This window comes from Anabrus simplex, chromosome 4 (assembly GCF_040414725.1).
Source record: "Anabrus simplex isolate iqAnaSimp1 chromosome 4, ASM4041472v1, whole genome shotgun sequence".
In the NCBI taxonomy this organism is placed as follows: Eukaryota; Metazoa; Arthropoda; class Insecta; order Orthoptera; family Tettigoniidae; genus Anabrus; species Anabrus simplex.
In genome coordinates, this window is record NC_090268.1 from 325,457,352 (window position 1) to 325,478,917 (window position 21,566).

The 21,566-nt window shown below is 39.3% G+C and overlaps 2 protein-coding genes across 11 annotated transcripts in view; one reads left to right on the forward strand and one right to left on the reverse strand.

Annotated features, from left to right (window-relative positions):
• LOC136871946 (uncharacterized) overlaps positions 1-21,566 on the reverse strand; it is a 519,021-nt gene that overhangs the window by 484,822 nt on the left and 12,633 nt on the right. The window lies entirely within an intron of this gene.
• Positions 1-21,566, forward strand: part of LOC136871947 (uncharacterized) — a 561,695-nt gene that overhangs the window by 198,498 nt on the left and 341,631 nt on the right. For 2 of the 8 annotated variants that reach the window (XM_068227263.1, XM_068227268.1), the window contains exon 2: positions 9,791-9,935. The exons of the other annotated variants lie outside the window; for them this stretch is intronic. The gene's annotated coding sequence lies outside the window, so the exon portion shown is untranslated. The remainder of the gene's footprint in view (positions 1-9,790; positions 9,936-21,566) is intronic. 8 annotated transcript variants of the gene reach the window in all.

The window sequence follows — 21,566 nt, forward strand, 5'->3', positions numbered from 1 at the left end:
GTTTTCAGTGAGTTGACATAATTAAATAGTAGCGTGTGTCATTTCTTGATATCTCCTCTGAACATGAGGGGAAAGGTATATGTTGTGTTTGGCTGCAGTAACTATGAAGTAGAGAAGAACGCGCGGTCGTTCTTCAGGTTCCCTCGTGACAAGAAAATGTAAGTAATATTGTGTTGGCATATATATTCTTCCAGTGACAGAGATCTTTATAGTACTTCATGATCTTCTGACCTGCTCGACCCAACCTTTAACTGGCTTAAAATGTAATACGCATATTTTATTGTATAGTGCAGCAGTTAACCTTCAATACCGATGTGTTGTTGTAGGTGTGATCTGTGGGTTTTGAAATGTCACATAAGTGATTTGGATAAGGTGTACAAGAAAGAAGGGACGTTACGCTTATAATTATAAGAATTATAAGATCTGTTCAGATCATTTCCAGGCCAGCGACTTTAAAAATCCTCGACTATACAGCCAAGGGTATATTACATTTTTACTCTAATTGTACGTAAATATTCCGCAAAGCATCACTATCGGCAACATTTTCATACTTTTCTTTCTTTTATCCCTCTTCTCAGATTAGTAAACTCGTTTCCTCATCCCGAGGTGGTGCAGCTCTTTTCAGGCACACCCCCATTGGAGGTGAGCTGCATGTACCATTTGAACCACATACCAGCCCTCCTGTCATTCTCAAAATTCTGGCAGTACCGAGAATCGAACCCGGGTCCCCGAGGACGGCACCTAATAACACTAACCGTTACGCTACGGAGATTAAAGCCGGGACTTTATAGATTTTCTTTCTGTTAGTATGCTTCATGTTATGAGGAAAATTGTCCAGCTATTAAATGTTAATTCATTGCATCATATGTGTAAGGAATGTGTCGATATTTTTATTGACAAGTGTCTTAATGTGATGATACAATGTTTTTAAATGAGAAAAAAGACAAACCCAACCGTAAGAGTTCAGGCAGGAATGCTAAAGCTAAAAAAGTAATGCATAAATGAAAGATCAAGCCATTTCACATCTTGTTTATATGTCTAATTGCAGTCTTTGAATAATAACCTTTTAAATAATTCTTCATTCATTTATCCAGAATTGCTTTAGCAACTTCGAAGTTAATATCTCAATAACAGTTTCTTTCTATACGTAATTTATTTATCCATTTCCGTATATACATTTCCATTGATATTTGAATTTAGCGCGATTTTTTCAGGTCAAGTCACTAGGAGCGCCACCGACGAATTGTCTCCCATTTTAGCAAGGCTAAATCCGTAAGTGTCGCGTATTGTCTCTCCTGTATTTGGTTAAGTAAAGATAGGAGGGAGAGTGGGGGTAGATAGGCGAGACAAGAAAATATAAAAATGACCGGTCGTCTTGCCGCCGGGTACCTTCCGTATACCTAAGCACCAGCTGATACCCAACTTCGGAATCTCTAAGCGCAAGAATCTGAGAAGAAGAGGATAATTGAAGTAATTTTAACTGTGAAACAATTATCGAGTATGGTTTTGTGGAGCCGGGTATGAATACGGATGGCGAAACAAATATTTCTTGACAAGAAAGAAAATAATTTGCAGCAACAACCACACCACTCAAAACGAGACGAATGGAATGCTAGGACACGACACGAGTAACGGTTCACGACGAAGAAGTAATAGAATTTCCATCTACTTAAACATTAATTCCATATTTTTATTGTTTTAACAAATAAACTAACACTAACATTGTAACTACAGAGCGACTATCGTGATAAAAGCTGCTCGCACTGGCAAATCTGCACTCCGACCGGCCAAGCGAGCGGAGGACAGCCACGGCTCTACCGTGGCTCTACACTGCATTCGTGGGACGAAGAGGGACTGGTGCATACTGTCGGCTGTCCAGAGAATGGTTTTCCGTGGTTTTCCATTCTCCTGCTCTAAAGCCGCGTATACACTTGAGCATTCGCCCCGAATGAGCATGTGTTTGCCCAGTTTTGCTCAGATGAGTACAGGGCGAACCGAATGGATCCGCATGCCTCAGCCCGATCCCGATCTGAATGTTGTCGGTACCTCAAAGTGAGCACGTGCTCTGTTCGTGCTCAGTGTGGACGAGTGGGGTAGCCCGAACAGTATGAGCCGACTGCTTCCGCCTATGCATATACGATCTCGCTCGTGCAAGTGAAATGAAGCAAGAGTGTGAAAGTAATTTCAAGTTGAAATGGAATTGTCCCAGGATAATTCTCTTATCCCCCTGGGGCACTACCACCAGTATCCCGTTTTGTGGAACCCCAAGGACGAGTTTTATTACAAAACCTTAAAGTCATCTCTCTTCATACAGTTTCCTTTGCTACCACCGCTTTCTCCTTTTTGTTTTCAAGGAATGCAATAAATACATATAACAATAACTGGCGACGATCAATTTTCGATTCACCATTGTAGCCTCAGGTCAGGCAAAACACTATACTAAACCTAAACACAGGCGGTGTTCTCGGTCCGAACACAGTGGAAACTTGCTCAACAGATTGGCATGCGGGTCGTGCTTGTGCGCTCCCGCATCGGCAACGCATGCTCATTCGGGGCGAATGCTCAAGTGTATACGCGGCTTAACAGCGAATAAGAACCAAGTGACCGATCATTTTATTCACTCCCATCAGATCCATCATCGTCGTTGCGCGTGTAAAGACCGCTATGTGACGATGTTGTCGGACCCGCATATGATAGTATCCATATCATTTTGAACCTTAGACCATAGCGTATAGAAGAGGAAGTGTGCTCACTTCACCAGTTTCAATAGATCTACCGCAAAGCGGAGTAGACTACATCACAGACACAGATTTTTATCTTGAGTCTGATTAATAGGTAAAGTTCTGTACTAACTTATTCGAGTAAATTTTAATATGTTTTGAACGTTTTCTGCTGAAATCATAAGCCGATAGGCAGTATTCCTTAGATTTCTGCAGTGTACTTGAGTTTCAAAATCACAAAATGTGTACATTTTAATCCAATAATTTAATGTTTTCTAAATTGTAGTATTTCAATTTAAAATAATTTAAACATGACCTGTAGTTAGCTGCTATAAATGATGATGTTTCTGCTAGTGGATGCGGTAATATTTTAACACTGCCTAAGAGAGCACGATCAGTGCGTCTGATTATGAAAAGTGTTCCTCATAGGGCTAGTCATGATGCAATAGCACTCTCTGGCCCATTGAGGAAAGTAATGGCAAAGTAACTCACTCCTGTTGCCATTGATGCTTTCACGGCCCGTACTTATAGACATGATACTGTATAGGCTTTTGGGCTTATGCCGTGTAAAGAAAATAAGGTGAAATTCTTTACGTTTCGCAGAGAATCCATACAGTATCATGTCTATCTCACTTCTCATCTTGCCTAGTATGTCTCATTTTGGCGCCGCCATCGGTTGTTGCGGTTTTCCTATAACTACATAACCATTGGTGGTGTTATTTGAGGATCCAGCTGGCTTTTGGGCTGATGACCGGACAGACAGACAGACAGACAGACAGACAGACAGACAGACAGACAGACAGACAGACAGACAGACAGACAGACAGACAGACAGACAGACAGACAGACAGACAGACAGACGGACTGTGTCGAAGTTATATAGTGAAAACCTTAGAATTTCACTTCTTCAGGGGTCATGATGATGGCTTTGTTTACCTTGCCAATTTTATGATGTTGTAAACTTTATTGCACAGTAATTTGATTCATTTGGAAATGCAGTGCTCGAAGTAGAGGTGGGCACTATCGACTGAAAACCGCTATCGACTAGTCGGGCGATAGTCCCTTCGAACTATCGACTAAATAGGCGAATGTTTTCAGTCGAACAAAAGTATTCATTACTTCCTGTCGAGAAGACTGAACAGTCGAATGATTTCAGTCGAATGAAAGTATTCATATAACGCAAGTAGTCAGTCCATGAAAAATATTCGAATGTTTCCAGTTGAAAATCTCCGTATCAAAAGTGGAGAGTCGTACTTTTACGAATTCGACTCATTTTAACGCAATTTACATATAATTAGAAATCACTTGTACAGACACCCATTAAAATCCGTTTTACGCACTCGTTCGTACACGGGGTTAATAGACAGAGAGATGCCCTTAATACGAACCAACATCATACGAATGGCCTTTCTTGGTGCTAAATGGACAGTGAAACGTAGAAAGACGACGATGAGGCTCTATTCCCGAACAATGCTAACAATAATAATATGTAAAATGCGTTGCTGTAGTACACAATCAAGATATACTGTATATGAGAACAGTCAAACACAACACTACCGTATTTTCTAGATTATTATTATAGTTATTCAGATTATTATTATTATTATTATTATTATTATAGTTATGCCTTATGTATGAATAGGGTTTAACGTAATTAACATAAACAAATATGCAACGAAATAAAGAGCATATAAACGACAAGAGAAAATCGCTATATATCGTAGGTACATATGAAGTTAACATAATTATATATTACATATCCGAAGTGACCATAAACCGATAGTTCCATTCGCTTCCATGTCGCTGTGACTTGAGCGCGACTGAATTCAGTCGACTTGTTTTTTAAAGTAGTTGACTATTACGATAGTTTAAACTATCGACTAGTTCGATAGTTATCAGTCGATAGTGCCCATCTCTAGCTCGAAGTTTTCCATTCAACGATTTCAGACGTTAAGTTATATGTCACGCGTGATTACACGTTAAGTCACTGCTCTTCATCTAATTCCTATAAACGTATGCACTGTACGCCAATGTCCGAGACACAGTGACACTAAACTCAGATCAGGTTCGATATTTGTCCTATAGGAGGCATTTGTCCTGTCGGTCAGTTTGACAACATCGCTTGTAAGGTCGATGAAGTATAAACAGCAGGTGTAAACATGGCAGAATTACTCATTCCTGTCTCTAACAGCATTCGAATTTCGAATCGTGACATTGCTGCAAGATGGATGGCGACAAGCGGATGTCGCCGTTCATTACAGTTCAGAGTTTCCTTGTTCTCTTCCCTTGAGGAAAATGTTACGCATATGAGGCTGTATGTACTTCATGCAGATAGTATAGGCCTACTGGAATAATATGGAAATATACCGAAATAAAAACTGTTTAGTTTTACGCACTCATAATATTTACTGGACTTAAACGAATAATTCCAAGAAAAAGAGGCAGCTCGTTTATTTATTTATTTCCCTAATCGGGCTGTTTATTTGTGATTTGATTACCTGTTCTTTACTAAAAATTACTTTCTGGTATCAAAGCAGAACCAGACCGAAAGACAATCGAATCCTAGGCTTCTTGCTGGGCAATACCTCGTTGGGTTATTTCCTCACCACACAGCATTATAAAATTCGGTTGTACACTTATAATCAGTTTCACGCGAGGAATAGCCTTCATTTTTTTCCAAGAGAATGGTCACTGTCTTTCCTTATTCCTTTCTTTGGACCAGGTCTTTTGCGCTGGATAGCATCTTCCCTGACAGATAAGTTTAGATGAAGAACTGATTTGTTCTTCAACATATTATCATGAATTGATACCATACTGGTAAATTGCAAATCGCATGTTGTGACATTAAGTGGAGTGAATCTGAATTATAGAAATGTTTTGTATCCTCGGCTGGTTAAATTCAGGCTCCTAAGCTTAGATGGCTGGAAATGTTTTGCACAAAACCTATTGTTTTTCAGTTTCTCAGGGATATATTTTTAGAAAAAAATGTCTAAATCCGCCCTTTGGCTTAAGCGAACTCACTGAACACAACTGTAATACTGGAATACAAAGTAATAGAACACTAGATAATCAAAGCTTATGGATTAATATAAAAGTGAAGCTAAAATTATTTCTAATAGGAATAATTTAAGTCTAAAGGACATCATCACGTGCGTTTCTTTATCTCGCGGAAACGTGAAAAATGACACACTTCCATGCTGCCATTGACACTCCTTACAAAAATATACCGAACAAAGTTTTACAGCTTTACGACTCATCATAAACATTTAAAACACCTGCTAGTAATCACACGGACAGCAATAATTCTTCTGAGCACCAAACTGTTGTTTCAGCTTAGATCGCTTGGTCCGGTAGCAGCTGTCGCCTGTTTTAGTGAGGAGTGTCTGGTATCGGTGTTTATCGCATTTGGTCAGAGTGATGTCTCCAGAGTTTGGAAACGTTCAGGGAGACACAGGCAGTTTCTGATCGATACCGGACGGATGCCCACGCAAAACAACTCGCTGGGAGGATCAATATTTATTTTCAGCATGTCGTAGGCACACTGCTACTGTCATCTCGCTCTGCCAGGATCTTCGGAGGGCCTTCGGAGTGAATGTGGCAGATCAAGCATTGTGAAATCGGCTGCGCGACGGAAGACATATAAGAACACCAGTGCGAAAAGCTCCTCTTAAAACCCCCACAGAATAGCTCGTGTGAGACAGGCAACAAACCCATAGCCCATGGTATCAGGAAGAGTGGAAGCGTATGCTCTTCTCTGATGGGGTCACCGCAAGCTTGCACCCATATAACAGGAGCGTTAAGGCCACCACACACAGAAAGCTAGGCTAAGCTAAGCTAAGCTACGCGGTGTTGTGAAAAATATCGCTCCCAATGCATTTAAGTGCGGTGACACACACAGGCCATTATGCTAAGCTAAGCTAAGCTAAGCTAAGCTAGACAGATCGCTAGGCAGGTGATTTTCTTGGCTGTAGCTGGCCTGGCGCATGCGCTTTTCATTTCTGAGCAGTTGGTCTGGCGGGCTGTCGTGTGTATTTAGTCGTGTCGTGTGAGTCTCTTCTGGTATAGTACTTCGATATTTTAATGTAATGGGTAACAGGCCAAAAGAAGAACGACTAATTGAGGAAGTGAAAAGGTATCCCTGCCTTTATGACACGTCATCAAATTACTACAGAGACTTGATAAGAAAGGAAAACTGTTGGCAGGAAATAAGTACAGTACTTCTAATTGATTGTAAGTATGCTATCATTTATAAATTAACTATATAATCACAATGTTGTCAGTTCTAGTTGTTCTAGTTTTTTTCACATGGCTTTACGCACATTATTTACATTTTAGCAGATACAGTTGAAGCGCTGTTCTGCATTTCTATGCCATATTCTTATATATATCAACAGTTACCGAGAACGTGAAAGGTAAAATAATAGCATATATTGTTTTAGGTAAACAACTTAAAAACTTATGAAAAAGACTGAGAGGCTGTTTTAGCGAGGAACTAAAGAGACGAAAAGAGAGTAAAAGTGGACAGGAAGGGAAAAATGAAGAGATTCCACAAACAAATGGAATTCCTTCTGCCTTATATTTCTACAAGAAGGTGAGCTGTCATTTTAACGCAGTATGGGTACAGTACTTTTGCATCCATCTCTTGGCACAGGCCAGAGCAAAGTGTAGCTTCCACCGAAGTCCCAGTCTCACTCATGGCTGTGACAATATGGAAGCTGCTGGAGTATGGGTGGTTCTGATTAATGACATTCAGAGCACAACCAGTGTGTCTGTTGTGTTATGAAAGGTGTTGCTCATAGGGTTAGCTGTGCTGCAATAGCACTGTCTGGCCCAGTGAGGAAAGCAATGGCAAACTACCTCACTCCTCATCTTGCCTAGTACGCCTCATTTTGGTACTGCCATTGGTTTTTGTGGTTTCCCAATAACTGCATAGCCTTTGGTGGTGCTGTTTGAGGATCCAACCAGCCTCTGGGCTGTTGACCTAACAGACAGACAGACATGACTAACATATTTTTTAAAATGTTAAAAATCGATGAAGTTATAAGTGAATTTACATGTTGAGTATATTATAATTTAAAACGCATGTCATTCATTCTACGCTATAAGACAATAAGAACGTCTGGATTTCTTATGTTTTGCAGCTAAGACAACATTTCACTAATGAAATGAACAACATGAATAATTGCATTTGAAGCACAAGGACCAGGAGAGTTCAATATGTTCACTTTCCATAAACAGATCCCCATGTGTAATTTCTTAATATACATTTGGATGTGTATAAAGTGGAGTGGTACATGGCAGTTTGTCACTCAAGCCACGTGATTCAATCGTTCCTGTGTCATCAACTAGATCAGAGATAAGATGGACGGGCCATCAACAACGTGTAAAACTTGTTAATGACGTTATTCGCTGCGTGTTAGATAACATTTTAGAGGAAGTTGAGGATGAGGTGACCAAAGTTAGGAGAAAAAGAGAATGGGATCGAAAATGGATTACCAGAAGGAATAATCTCGGGGCAAGTACAATTATCTTTAAAGAATTAGTCGAGGAGGATCGACAGGAATATATATTATCCTTGCGAATGTCAGAAGTAACATTTAATGAGTTACTGCATAAAGTTGAACCAATGATACAAAAGACAGATACCATCATGCGTAGTGCTTTATAAGCAGAGCTGAAACTGCATATCGTGCTGTACATGCTCGCGACTGGAAATAATGTCCGAAGCCTTCATCATTTCTTCAGAGTTTCCAAAGCCAGTATATCTTTAATGATTCCGGAAGTATATGAAGCTATATATATACTGCTCTGAAAACTTTCATATTAGTAAGGAATATAATATAATATAATATAATATAATATAATATAATATAATATAATATAATATAATATAATATAATATAATATAATATAATATAATATAATATAATATAATATAATATAATATAATATAATATAATATAATATAATATAATATAATATAATATAATATTGAGCCGTATCCTACCGGCCCATAATAATAATTGGAATATTATTTGACCAAATATGTGAAATATTATTTAGAAAAGTTACAGTCTAACATGTTAAAGCATCGTACCCTAAGATAGTTGATACCGGATGTTGAGCAAGACAGTGGTTCGCTGGATGTTGCTTCATATTTCCGTATGACCGTGAGAAAGATAGCGTACCCAAGCGTTGGCAAGGATCGACACGTGTATTAGATGCTGACCAAGCAAGATATTTCAGCCAATGGGAACTTAAGGATTTGGCAAACCTGGAGGCCACACCGCGCCAAATATTAATTCCAGGATGACCAACGTGCTCTGTGGATAAAGTCAGTTTCTGTAAGAGATCGGTTTTCCACAGTTTCTGAAGTCAGATATATTTGGAAATGTATTATAAAAATTGGTGGAAGAAATTTGCTAGTGTTTGAACTGTGTTTTGTAAATATATTACAATAAGTATTATGTCATCATACATGACGAACTCTCTGATTGGTGGTAGGTTCAGACACACGGGAACCCCAGCATTATTGGCGTCACCGAAGCCTCCTCAGTAACCCTAGCTCTGGAGAGCGTCATTCGGTAGTAAAAATTTGAGCAGTACGGATGTACCAACTCTGTATTCCGTGGTAAAGATTTGCACAGTGCGGATGTATTAACTCTGTGGCTGGTGATCGTGATTAACGTGGTATCATTCCTGTAATAGTAACTGGTTATCATTGATACTGTAAATTGTGCAGTCGCAATATTTACTGTATTTGAGTAAATGAAATAGTACAATTTTGGCAGAGTTTACTTTCAATTGATAAAGACGGTGTTCAGTGACCGCTGAGTAACAAGTGTAGTGGAAACGTGCTATTGTTTCACTATTTCGCGACGGGCGCGTATTCGCGTGGAACTTCCGTACCGTACCGTGGGCTGCTTTAAAAACTGTATTTTTACCCTTTTAGTGAAGTGTGTTATATATATGTGAATCAGTGTGTTAGCTGATCTGGTAAAAGAAAGGGTATTGCGGCTCGCAGCATTAAGCAGCGAAGAGATTATCAATAATAGTCTTCTGTGTTCCAGTGAATTATTTTCCAGCAAGATAATGGATACGCCTGTAGAGGAAGGAAGTGCATTCCCACATGTTAATGCTGTGATTAACATGGAGTAGACCCATAAAGTAGTGGCGATGTAAGCTGCTATCCTGGTTTCCCGAGAGTCATGTAAAGTAAGACGCATGTATTATTTACGGCATGTTATGTAAGTTATGTTAAGGTACTAGGGCAGTGTAGATAGAATTTTAATTTTCATTTAAAGTAAGCCTGACGGCATGTGTTTGTTTAATTTTGTTACTATGATAGATTTGGATACGAGATTAATGCATGTTTATTTTATTTTCATTTTGCTTTATGAGTAGATGTTTGGGAAAATGAGGGATTGATAGGATCAGTTATTGTTGTAAATATAGTACTTAGCGTAGGATATTCCGAGTTTTCCTTAAATATATGCTAGAAGGGCTAGATCGACAGGTTCATTTTTATATTACGTCAAACACGTATCAATTCATTTTATTTCGGTTATTCAGAGAGACAGGTATAGCTATTTTGCATGAGGCATGGTTTTACAGAAGCTGCCAGAAGGAGCTGCAGAACGTCGTTGTTGAAATAAGATCTTTGAAGTTAAGTTGGATTCTGTTTGCCTGATGGTCTGCCAAGGACTCGAACTGCGTCTCATTATGTGGAAAGGCCAGTGGGATTCATGAGGAATAATGAGATAATAATTGCATGCTGAATTATAATGTATTGGTGCAGGCTGATGGTATGCCTGACAAGATAAAGAGTATTGTGCAGATGTGTGTGCCTGCCTAGTGTCTTCTGAGTATATTGTGATCAGAATGGACAGTGTTAATTCCAGACTATTGAGTCTGATGTTGTTAAATGGCCCAAGCATGCCAAGAAGCAATGGATATACGTGAGTTTCCGTATAGTTGATGATGGGCGTTATCTCATGGCAAGCTGATCCCTGGCCTGTGTTATCGGTATGTGTGAAAGAGACAGTATTTCCTTGTGGCGGCCTCGGGAGACAAAATCCAATCTTTAGCATAGTGGAGTTCCACATTTCTTTACAGCTCGTAATCTACCCGGAAGTACATGACGGATGACCGCGTTGTTGAGCGCTCAAACGCAGCAGAAGGAGGCAATGTTGCCCATTGCTTTCTTCATGATATCAAGGATTATTTATATGTTTTTCCCTTACAGGATGGTTTTACATTATTATTTATGATTGTATACCTTGTCTCGTTGTTTTTAAAGGGAACAGCCCGAGTGCTGAAGTATCGTTGGTTTATCTAGTTCTGTCTAGATCTTTTGTAGTGAACCGGGATTCACATTAGAAGCAGTGTAGCATTTAAGACTTTACTCGATATCCGATGTATATATATGTTTAGTTTGATTATTTGAATTGTTGTATATAGTGTAGGATTTGCCCCTAGTATTTTGCATACTTACATAGCGTCCGGTGCGTCTTAATTATTTTTATTTCCGTCGTAATTTTTCTTATAATGTAACTTTTATTTTACGGAAATAGTTTGACGACTCTCGGGATTAACTTAACTTTGAAACCGTATCGTTGGGATGCGATAGTGTGAAACTCCATACGGAAATACCACATGGCAGTGTTTGCGTACACTTGTTGCCGTACAACATAAACATTGGACTATAAGAAGAAACTCAGTCTTGATTTATATAAATGTTCTTTGTTGAACTTGTTTCTTTAATGTCAAATTTGTACAATCATTCAATTAACGTTTTTAATTTCAACTTATTTCTATACTTTGAGTTTATTTTTTCTGCAAATTATTATTATTTTTCTTGATTCAATTATTTTCTTGTGATATGATCGGGGATATTTATTAATAAATCCATCTTACCCCCTATGATTGTTTCTCGTTCGTGTTATACCTCCATTTCCTGTTATTGATTGCTATTTTAGTGTAGAACTTCGACTTTTATCCTGACCCAATCGACAACCAACCCACACTCTGCCCAACCCTGAGTTAGTCGGATGTTCATACAGGAATGGAGGCATCGTCCTAGAGGGTATTTACCCCTGGGTACGGTACAATATAATATAATATAATATAATATAATATAATATAATATAATATAATATAATATAATATAATATAATATAATATAATATAATATAATATATAAGCAATTGTTTAGCAAAACGACTATTATCAAAGGTTTATTGCTTTTAAATTTCAGTGAATACACATCAAAAACCTATCACCATAATTAGTATTGTTTCAATTCTGCAGTGACTTAAATGCTTCTGTCCATCTAGCCATTGTTCTCAGCAATTAGAATGAATGATCAAAAGAAAAAAGGAACTCTCAACGATGATCAGCTCCGTAGCTTTACCCACAACTTATGAACTTGACTAAATTGCGCCTGTTCGCACGTGGTAAGTTGCAAGTACAGTGCTCCCCCACTACTCCGATGGGTGCGCGCGCAGCTGGTGAGAAGTCTATTTGAAAGGAAAAATAGACTGGATTCTATTCCACCTGACTAAATTGTTACTTAATCGTTTACTTACCACTTACCACTAAAAGTAACAGTTCACACGCTGCAAGTCACTTAAAATTAAGTTAAAAATTTAGTTACCACTAAATTACTGTCCGCGTGTATACAGGCCATTACACTTAACCAGTGGAATACGTACATTACATAATAAAGGCATTAAAATATTGAATAAATGAAAAAATAGACCGAGACAAATTACTAGCTTACTTGCTATCCTACTGCGCATAAAATATTATAATACACAATTTAAATGAATATTTTGCTTCCTAAGTACAATAATATAATACCTACGAAGAGATTAAAATACAATGAATTACAATAATAATAATAATAATAATAATAATAATAATAATAAACCTACTATTTACAATAAATTTGTCTAATTCCAAAAATGTCTTACACTGACGAATGTTACATTTTTATGTTATTACTATGGCGAAAAATATTACAAAATGGGGATCGGGATAAGGATATAACTATGCAGGAAACCTCAGCTGAGCACTCTGTAACACTAGAGAAGAAGAAGTAAACTGTCGCAGTAGGAACTCGTCTCATGGAGATATTTTGAGCGCCTACTTTTAAATCTTCCGTGGTTTGATATCACTTTGACCTCCTGCGGAAGGAAGTTCCATTCACTGCAAGATAGAGCTAATCAATCGATTAAGAAGAAAAGACTGCTATTCCACGGACACATTTTCAGGATGTCAGGTGACTGACTAACAAAGATAATATGAAATTTCTTTAAACCAAAGTTAACAAGGTCGAGGTGGTTCCAGAATTGTGAAAAGGAACTGAGGTGGATCGGTATCCCAGAAGGTAAAATTAATAGCAGGGTCAGATTTAGACAGATGGTAAAGAGGTACCAAGAAAAGCACAAGAAGGCGGTGGCTGATCGGCTCAAAAAATACTGGGAGGATGTTAAAACCCAGGAGAAAGTGCGTAAAGATCTGTATTGCATCATTTTTAATACTTATAAAAGGAGCACAGTTAATATTAATTGATTAAACACGAAAGCCATAAAAATAAGAATTTAAATTTAAGTCACAGAGTAAGAGTTTGACCGTTTTCATACCAGTCACAGCGGATTGAGTGACAAGGCCAAAGCCAGAAAAAAAAAATGCACAAAGTAGAACTTGCTTTCCATATTTTATAGAAATACTGTAACAGAACCCAACTTTGAATTAAATTTTAAATTATATTTGTACACCTCTACGACGCAAGTTCAAATCTTGCGCCAATTGAAACTCCTCTACAGGAGAAGCTCTGAACTTTAAAAACGGAATCAACTCTACTGATTATCAGAAGATGTCACTGTGTGTTTTTGATTTGCTTTTGTTTTTCATTGATCAATAAGTGTGGACATTCTCTAACAGATGTCTCTACCAAAAACTATGATAACGCACTCTGGTGTAAAGGAATGAACCTTCTTGGAGCAATGTTGTATTCACAAGTTTTGTCTTTACTAATTTTGTTCTGTGGTTTGTGGGTTGGCAATATTAATCCTTTTCTTCCGCCTGTTTTGAATTTAGCCAATCAGTAATTTCTGTAATTAATTTTCCTCCAATCATAGCTTTCTTCTTCGAATTTCCATGTGTAACTCTTAGTCAACCAATAAAAATTGAGTGGGTGTGTCTACTCATTCCTGATAGGTCTCGAATTTTCCACGAGGGTATAAAACTGCTGATTTTCTTGTCTCCGGACCACTCTTATAACATCTTGCTCAGTGTGTGAATATGTAGCAGGGGGCGGGAAGCGCCTCGTTCTTCAGGCAGCCGTTCTTCAACAAGGTAATGGCCTTTTAACATCTGTTTTCTTGCTAGCTCAGTAGTTTAACTCTCGGGGAAGGTTCGAAATCTTTAATATGTAACCTATATCTTTAAATATGTGAGCCTTTTCTACCCTTGTAAAAACTTCACATAACTTGAACTGTAATTCGGGGATAGAGAGTGCTTTACCCTCTCGAGCTCCCCTTCATTTTCGGAATTCGAGGTGACTAAGTTTTCGTAACCGTTTTTCTCTTCCTTCTTAAAGTGTTAAATTTATTTTGCAGACTAGTCACCTCCATTGCTTGGGATTAGCCCCTGTGTATCGGCCTAGCGCCACTTAGGTTTTAAAATGTGTATTTAGGAGTGCAAGTTCACGCCTCCAGTCCACTTAACCTGGTTTTTTTTTCTTTCTTCATGCGAAGGCCCTGTAGGTTGGGTACAAATACCCCTGTTTCTTTGTAAGTGTGCCTTGAGGGCAGTTAGAAGTAAAGTTTGTTGTGGCCTTTGATAGGCTTGTAAAATTGAGAGTAGGTCAGCTCTTTCTGGTATTTTGGAAGGTGCCTCGAGGAGGCTTGACATTACTAAGCGGGAGCAAGAGCTCCATGCAATTAAGGGTTTTTTGCCCTTTGGTATTTTGTGGTTGTGAGCTGAGAGCTCAAGGATTGATGAATGTGGGCCCGTAGCCCAGAATTTGTAAAGACCCCTTAACTGGTGCTTTGTTTGTAAAGTTGCATTGTACCTGATTTTCTTTGTTTCACCTAGTGGAAATTGTTAATTGTTAAAATTGTTATCAGTTGAAAATATAACCTTTATTTAAATTTTAAATTCATCTTTCGGACTTATACTTAGACCCATTCCCGCCCGCACCTTCTTTCACCTCTGACTTCCACGGATAACTCCGTAACAATATTAATTTTAATTTTATTTTATTGAAATTTTTAAATTCTGAGAACAATAACTTTGAAACCGTAACATATGGAGGATATTTAAAATAAAACTTTAACCCTCTACTGCCCAGTGTAACATTGATGTCACATACCATATTTTTCTTATTTTCATATTATGTATGCTGTTATTCCATCTTGGATCAACGTGACTTTGAAGTCACATTATGGCTACGCTTATTTCAAGTTCCTAAGTAACAGGAGAGTAAATATTTCCCACTAAATGTCAGCTATTTTGGGAGCCCGCACATGTGTTTATTCTAGTACGGTGTTCTCCTAGTTTGATGTTTGATTGTTCGATATTTTTATCACTAATGTGAGAAATAACATTTTATAAAGCAAAGATAAGTTTTATAAAGTATGTTTGTGAATTTTATAACTTGAAAGTTAGTTTTGCCCAATTTAACGATTAAGTTTGCTTTGTGACCTGAAAGTCACATTGGACAATGGTGAACTATAACCTCTATTTTCCTGCAGACTGATGGATCCCAATCGTTTCTACGATAAAAGGCACAGACACTGCCGTCAATATGAGGGAAATTAATGGATATAGTTTCGAAGATTCTCTTATCCGACTCCGATGATGAATTCGATTTTTGAACACTAACTGAAAATATAATTATTCCCGAAAGAGAAGGTGAAGATGGAGACAATGACAGCGTGTAAGCAGAGACCAGTGTTGAAGCAGAAACTGAGAATTCAATCAATATTGATTAAAAAAGCTGAACCAAGTTGTGTCAGTGCACTGCCATCACATACGGCGAGTGGAGGAAAGAATACTGTTTGGAAGAAGGTTAGCATACGCAGGGCAAATTCTGTATTGGCATGGAAAGATTAGTTACAACCTGGACCTAAAATACTTGATGTCCCAATAAATTATTTAAGAAAATTAATGGACAATAATATTCTCGAATCAAGAGTGGGACAAACAAGTTTATATTCTGCTGAACAGAATCCAGCGAAACCAATGAGTGCGAAAAAAATGAAATCAAATAAGTTTTTTGGGTGTTGTCTACACAGGTCAATTTAGGGGTTGCCAAGTTCCCATACGTATTGGAAAACAAACTAGATTCACAGTTGTTGCTGACACAATGAATAGGAACAGGTGGGAAACCATAAAATCAAGACTTCACTTCAATGATAACACAAAGCTTTGCAGCCTTATTTTACTGAACAAATATTGCCGTTTGTCATACATATAAAAATTTGTCTCAACAGTAACATTTGAAACAATGAAAAAAAAAAAAAAAAAAAAAGAAACTATATTTTCATGTGATGTGAATGTAGTTGTCATAATTTTAAGAGAATGCTGGCAACTCTGAACTTGTCATTACATTAGAGGCAAGCTTTCTGGCAATACAGAGCATATTCTCCTATCGAACGGTAAACAATGAAGCTGTGGTTTTATTTGACGATAGCCACACCCTAGATCGGCTTCCGGTAATTGAGAACCTCCTCGTCGCCGGAAATCGTCTGTCAGAGATAGGTTACATTAATTTCGCGATCAGAATGTATAACTGAGTAGAGATTGCGTGCGAACAGCCTGGATTCAATATTCCAAAACTCTCCAAAGTTTTCATATGGAGTAAAATGAAATGGCGTATGGGTTTTAGTTCCGGGAGTGTCCGAGGATAAGTTCGGCTCGCCAGATGCAGGTCTTTTGATTTGACTCCCGTAGGCGACCTGCGCGTTGTGATGAGGATGAAATGATGATGAAGACGACACATACACCCAGCCCCCGTGCCAGTGAAATTAACCAATAAAGGTTAAAATTCCCGACCTTGCCGGGAATCGAATCCGGGACCCCTGTGACCAAAGTCCAGCACGCTAACCATTTAGCCATCGAACCGGACACCACCACTTGAGTGAATGGAGAACAACATAAATTTATGTTCTAAGGCAGGGATGGCGAACCTTTTCCAACTAGTGTGCCATGTTAAGTCTGGTTTATTATTCTCAACTATTGCCTGTGCCACTTGTTTTCCAATAAGGAATGTCTACAACCTACAACCCCCCCCCCCCGCGCGCGTGATTTCCTTTCTAAATTCCCGATTGTTTCATAATATGTTATTTATTTATTTATTTATTTATTTATTTATTTATTTATTTATTTATTTATTTATTTATTTATTCATTTATTTATTTAGTTATTATACATATATCTTGTATGTACATTTGATTGCATGTTCCGTTGGGCTGTACCTCAGTTATGGCCACGGCGGTTTCCTTCCCACACGTAAGCCTTTCCTATCCCATCGTCGCCACAAGACCTATGTGTCGTTGCGACGTAAAACAAATTGTAAACAATAATTATTAGATATAAAAATCAAAAGTACTAATGTTGCGAATGGACTTCACTTTCTCCATTAGCTTCATTATCTTTCCATGTTACCGTAGTTTGTATGCTCATCAATTAAACTAATTTCTCCCTCATCACATTTCCATAAGGAAATCTGAAAAAATCAGTTAACCTTGCTTGTAAGGTCACATTCATGCTTTCATCAAAACATACTGCATACATGTGGGAGTTATCCAAATTAGCTTTCAACTGGTCTGAAACTTCTTCACTCATTTTTATTATTCTATCCTTGACAGCAGTTGAGCTGGCTGGCATTCCTTTAATTCTGTTAATTATTAGTTGTTTGTTAGGGAAGTTTTCAAATAATGTGTCGGACGTCAATAAGAAAGTTTCTTTCAACAATTCACCGTCAGAAATCGTTTTCCCATGCATGCTGTACTATGCAGTGAGACAGATGGAAACAGCCGCACTGATATTATTCCTTGGCCGGAAAGATGACACAAAAGAACTAGTTTGTTTTGTGTAATGTTCGATATTTTGTGAAACGAACTCTCGTCTTTCTTCTTTTGAAATGGAACAAACATTTGAATGACCAGTCTCGAAATTGCGCTTTACATTAAATGTGGGGGATACAATAATTGTTTTCCAACACAGGCAACACATCTTTCTATCAGTCCGAATTCCCTTGTCCAGAGTTCTTGAAAAATACGGTCACCACCTTTGCTAAGTGTCTGTTCTTTTCGGCACCGAAAATATGTTTGCGATATTCGTATACAAAACCACCATAAAACGACACTATCTCACTTGACTTTCGGACCTATCAGTGTAGCAGCGTCGCCATATTGCACGTATTTAGATTTTCGATATGTATTTCTTACACGTGAAACACTGTAAGATATGTATTGTCTGTAGTACAAGACGTATATATAAAATATTATGTTCTTGTGGCGAGCCACCGAAATCGTGTTCGCGTGTCACCTCGTGGCATAGTTTCGCCATCTCTGTTCTAAGGCATGATTTAATTGACACATTTCACTTTTGTCTGTTTTATAACTATGTCAGTAAGTTATCATAACGTGCACAAAAAGTACAAATAGTGTACACCTTTTCCTCTCTCAGAATCCTCGCGTTTCTGCATTTCAATTACACCGACAGTAGTTATCCACAGCTGTTACCGTCTTATAAAGTAACCAAGGAGCAAGCACTATAGTTGCCCGAATGTAGTGAAATATAATGGTCATTGTAGGACAAGGAAGGCTGGGCTTTGCCAAAGCTGAATTTTGGCCCAAGGGTACATCATCATCATACACACATGGGTAGGGATTTTGACTGTATAAATGTAATTGTCCGTCACCAAAGCCCAGCAGTGAAGGATTCACCCTGTCTGCAGCTGGAGGATATATGATCGAGTGCATCAACTTTGATTATTGTAATCAGTGTTTAAAATTGCCATTAATAACTGTTTGTGGTCACTTACAGTGCATCCATACCGATTACGGCCTTAATGTCTGATAATCGGTCAACTTCGTGAGTTCGAATGCTAAACAATGATTAGGACTGAAACTTCAAAATGGCGGCAAGGTTTGTAAACGACGATTTTGAAGACGAGTTACTGTATCCACAATATCCCGAATATACTGATAATCGGGGATACAATATGGTGATATTCGAAAGAGGTAATCCTTTTGAAGAAATGAGTGAGAATAAATTCATGGGAAGGCTCCGTTTCTCGAAACTAAACCCCGCATAGCCTTACTTCTAAATTGAAGTTTCGCAAAACAAATGAGCATTGCCTTTCCTCTGTTGCCAGCGCGCTACGCCCGCGAGAACAGCTGATGCAATACGACCGCGGTAAACAGCCCTTGCAAAATGTAATACCGTACTCAGAAAAACTAATGAATATGGATTGAAAACAAATTCACAAAAACTACACTTACTAACAACATCTGACACTAAAAGAGAATACATTATTAAGAATAAAAGAGAATGAGGAAATAACACATCACTCACTGCTAATGGCTGGCATAGGAAGGAGGTTACGGTCTATAAAGGGAACACACTACTGATCTTACAGTCACTGGAACCCTCCAACAATATGAAAAAACACACTAATTACTGAAGGAAAATGCAAAAGATCGCGAACCGTACCGAATAGCATACACGCTGAGCGAGATAGGTTAACCACGTGGTGAATGTAAATATTAGAGTTGGCAACTGAGTTTCGAGATCGTGCTCTGCCGATATAAATCGATATGAATGACAGCTTGGGATTGGTTGGATGTCTATGCTTCAGCGCATAACCACCAGACAGAGCCAAAATCTGCCAAAACGTCAATTTAGAAGTAGAGCCGTACGAAGTGTAACTGTGTTATGTTTCCTGCAACAAATTCGCTATCAACTGGATGGTGGCGTGCCAGATGCGACCCGTGCCACTAGCGACCGCATAATCTGTAACCGTGCCGGATGCGACCGGCGTTGACAGGATGCGACCGGCGTTGACAAGCAAATTGTCATTTGATAAGTTGTGTCATCACCCAAGATAAGGTAAGCTAAACGAAGTGCAATGTAATTTCAAAAAGTCTTATAAGCAGCTACTGCCCCTACTTTACATGGTGGCGTGCCAGATGCGACCGTGCCGCATGCGATCCGTGCCACTAGCGACCGCATAATCTGTAACCGTGCCGGATGCGACCGGCGTTGACAGACAAATTGTCATTTGATAAGTTGTGTCATCACCCAAGATAAGGTAAGCTAAACGAAGTGCAATGCCATTTCAATAAGTCCTATAAGCAGCTACTGCCCCTACTCTACCTAACACTTCTGGAGAAAACTCGTTTTACAATACGAAACATGGTGATGCGTTTACGTCTTTTCCCACCGGGCGAGTTGGCCATGCGGTTAGAGGCGCGCGGCCCTGAGCTTGCATCCGGGAGATAGTGGGTTCGAATCCCACTGTCGGCAGCCCTGAAGATGGTTTTCCGTGGTTTCCAATTTTCACACCAGGCAAATGCTGGGGCTGTACTTTAATTAAGACCAGGGCCGCTTCCTTCCCATTCCTATCACTTTCCTATCCCATCGTCGCCTTAAGACCTGCCTGTGTCGGTGTGACGTCATGCGTGTCCTATTAATACCAAGAGTGTCCGAGGACGTGTTCGGCTTGCCTGGTGCAGGTCTTTCTACCTGACGCCCTCAGGCGGCCTGCGCGTCTGGATGTGGGATTATGATAATGAAGTAGGGTGAGATGAAACCCGATTTCGGCACGTAGCCTACTCCTCCCGAATAATACCAAGGGGTCTGCTCAATGCTTTACGTCGCCATCCGACGGTCGAATCACCATCAACAGCATCATATCCCCTCACTCCATTTGAACACTGAGAAAAGGTTTGAATTTGAATCCCGGCTTTTGGCATGCAATCTAGTGATTAGAAACTGTCTACCACCAACTTTCCTACCCTGCCGGCCAACATTCTGATGGTGAAATTTTTTTTCATCCAGGCTAAGTGGCTCAGACGGTTGAGATGCTGGTCTTCCGACTCCAGCTTGGCAGGTTCGATCCTGGCTCAGTCCGGTAGTATTTGAACATGCTGAAATACGCCAGCTTTCTGTCGGTGGATTTACTGGCACGTAAAATAAGTCCTGCGGGACTAAATTCCGGCACCTCGGCGTCTCCTTAAACCATAAAAGTAGTTACTGGGACGTAAAGCCAGCAACATTATTATATTTTTCTTTCGAACAATGGCACTCGAACCTGCTAACAACGGTGTCAGACCTTTATTTTAGAAAATACCAAGTTAGCTACTTATAAGCAACCTGCCACTTGGTGACAGCCCTTAATGCTGATCAATTGTAAGTGATTGATGGGTCGCATGCGGCACGGTGCTTATCCGCTCGGTCGCAATTGGCACGATAATGACCGGATCGCATCCGGCACGGTCGCATCTGGCACGTAACCCTTTACATAGCACTTCTGGGGGAAACTCGTTTTACAACACGAAATATGGTGATGCATTTACGTCTTTTCCCACCGGGCGAGTTGGCCATGCGGTTAGATGCGCGCGGCTGTGAGCTTGCATCCGGGAGATAGTGGGTTCGAATCCCACTGTCGGCAGCCCTGATGATGGTTTTCCGTGGTTTCCCATTTTCACACCAGGAAAATGCTGGGGCTGTACCTTAATTAATGCCACGGCCGCTTCCCTCCAATTCCTAGGCCTTTCCTATCCCATCGTCGCCATAAGACCTATCTGTGTCGGTGAGACGTAAAGC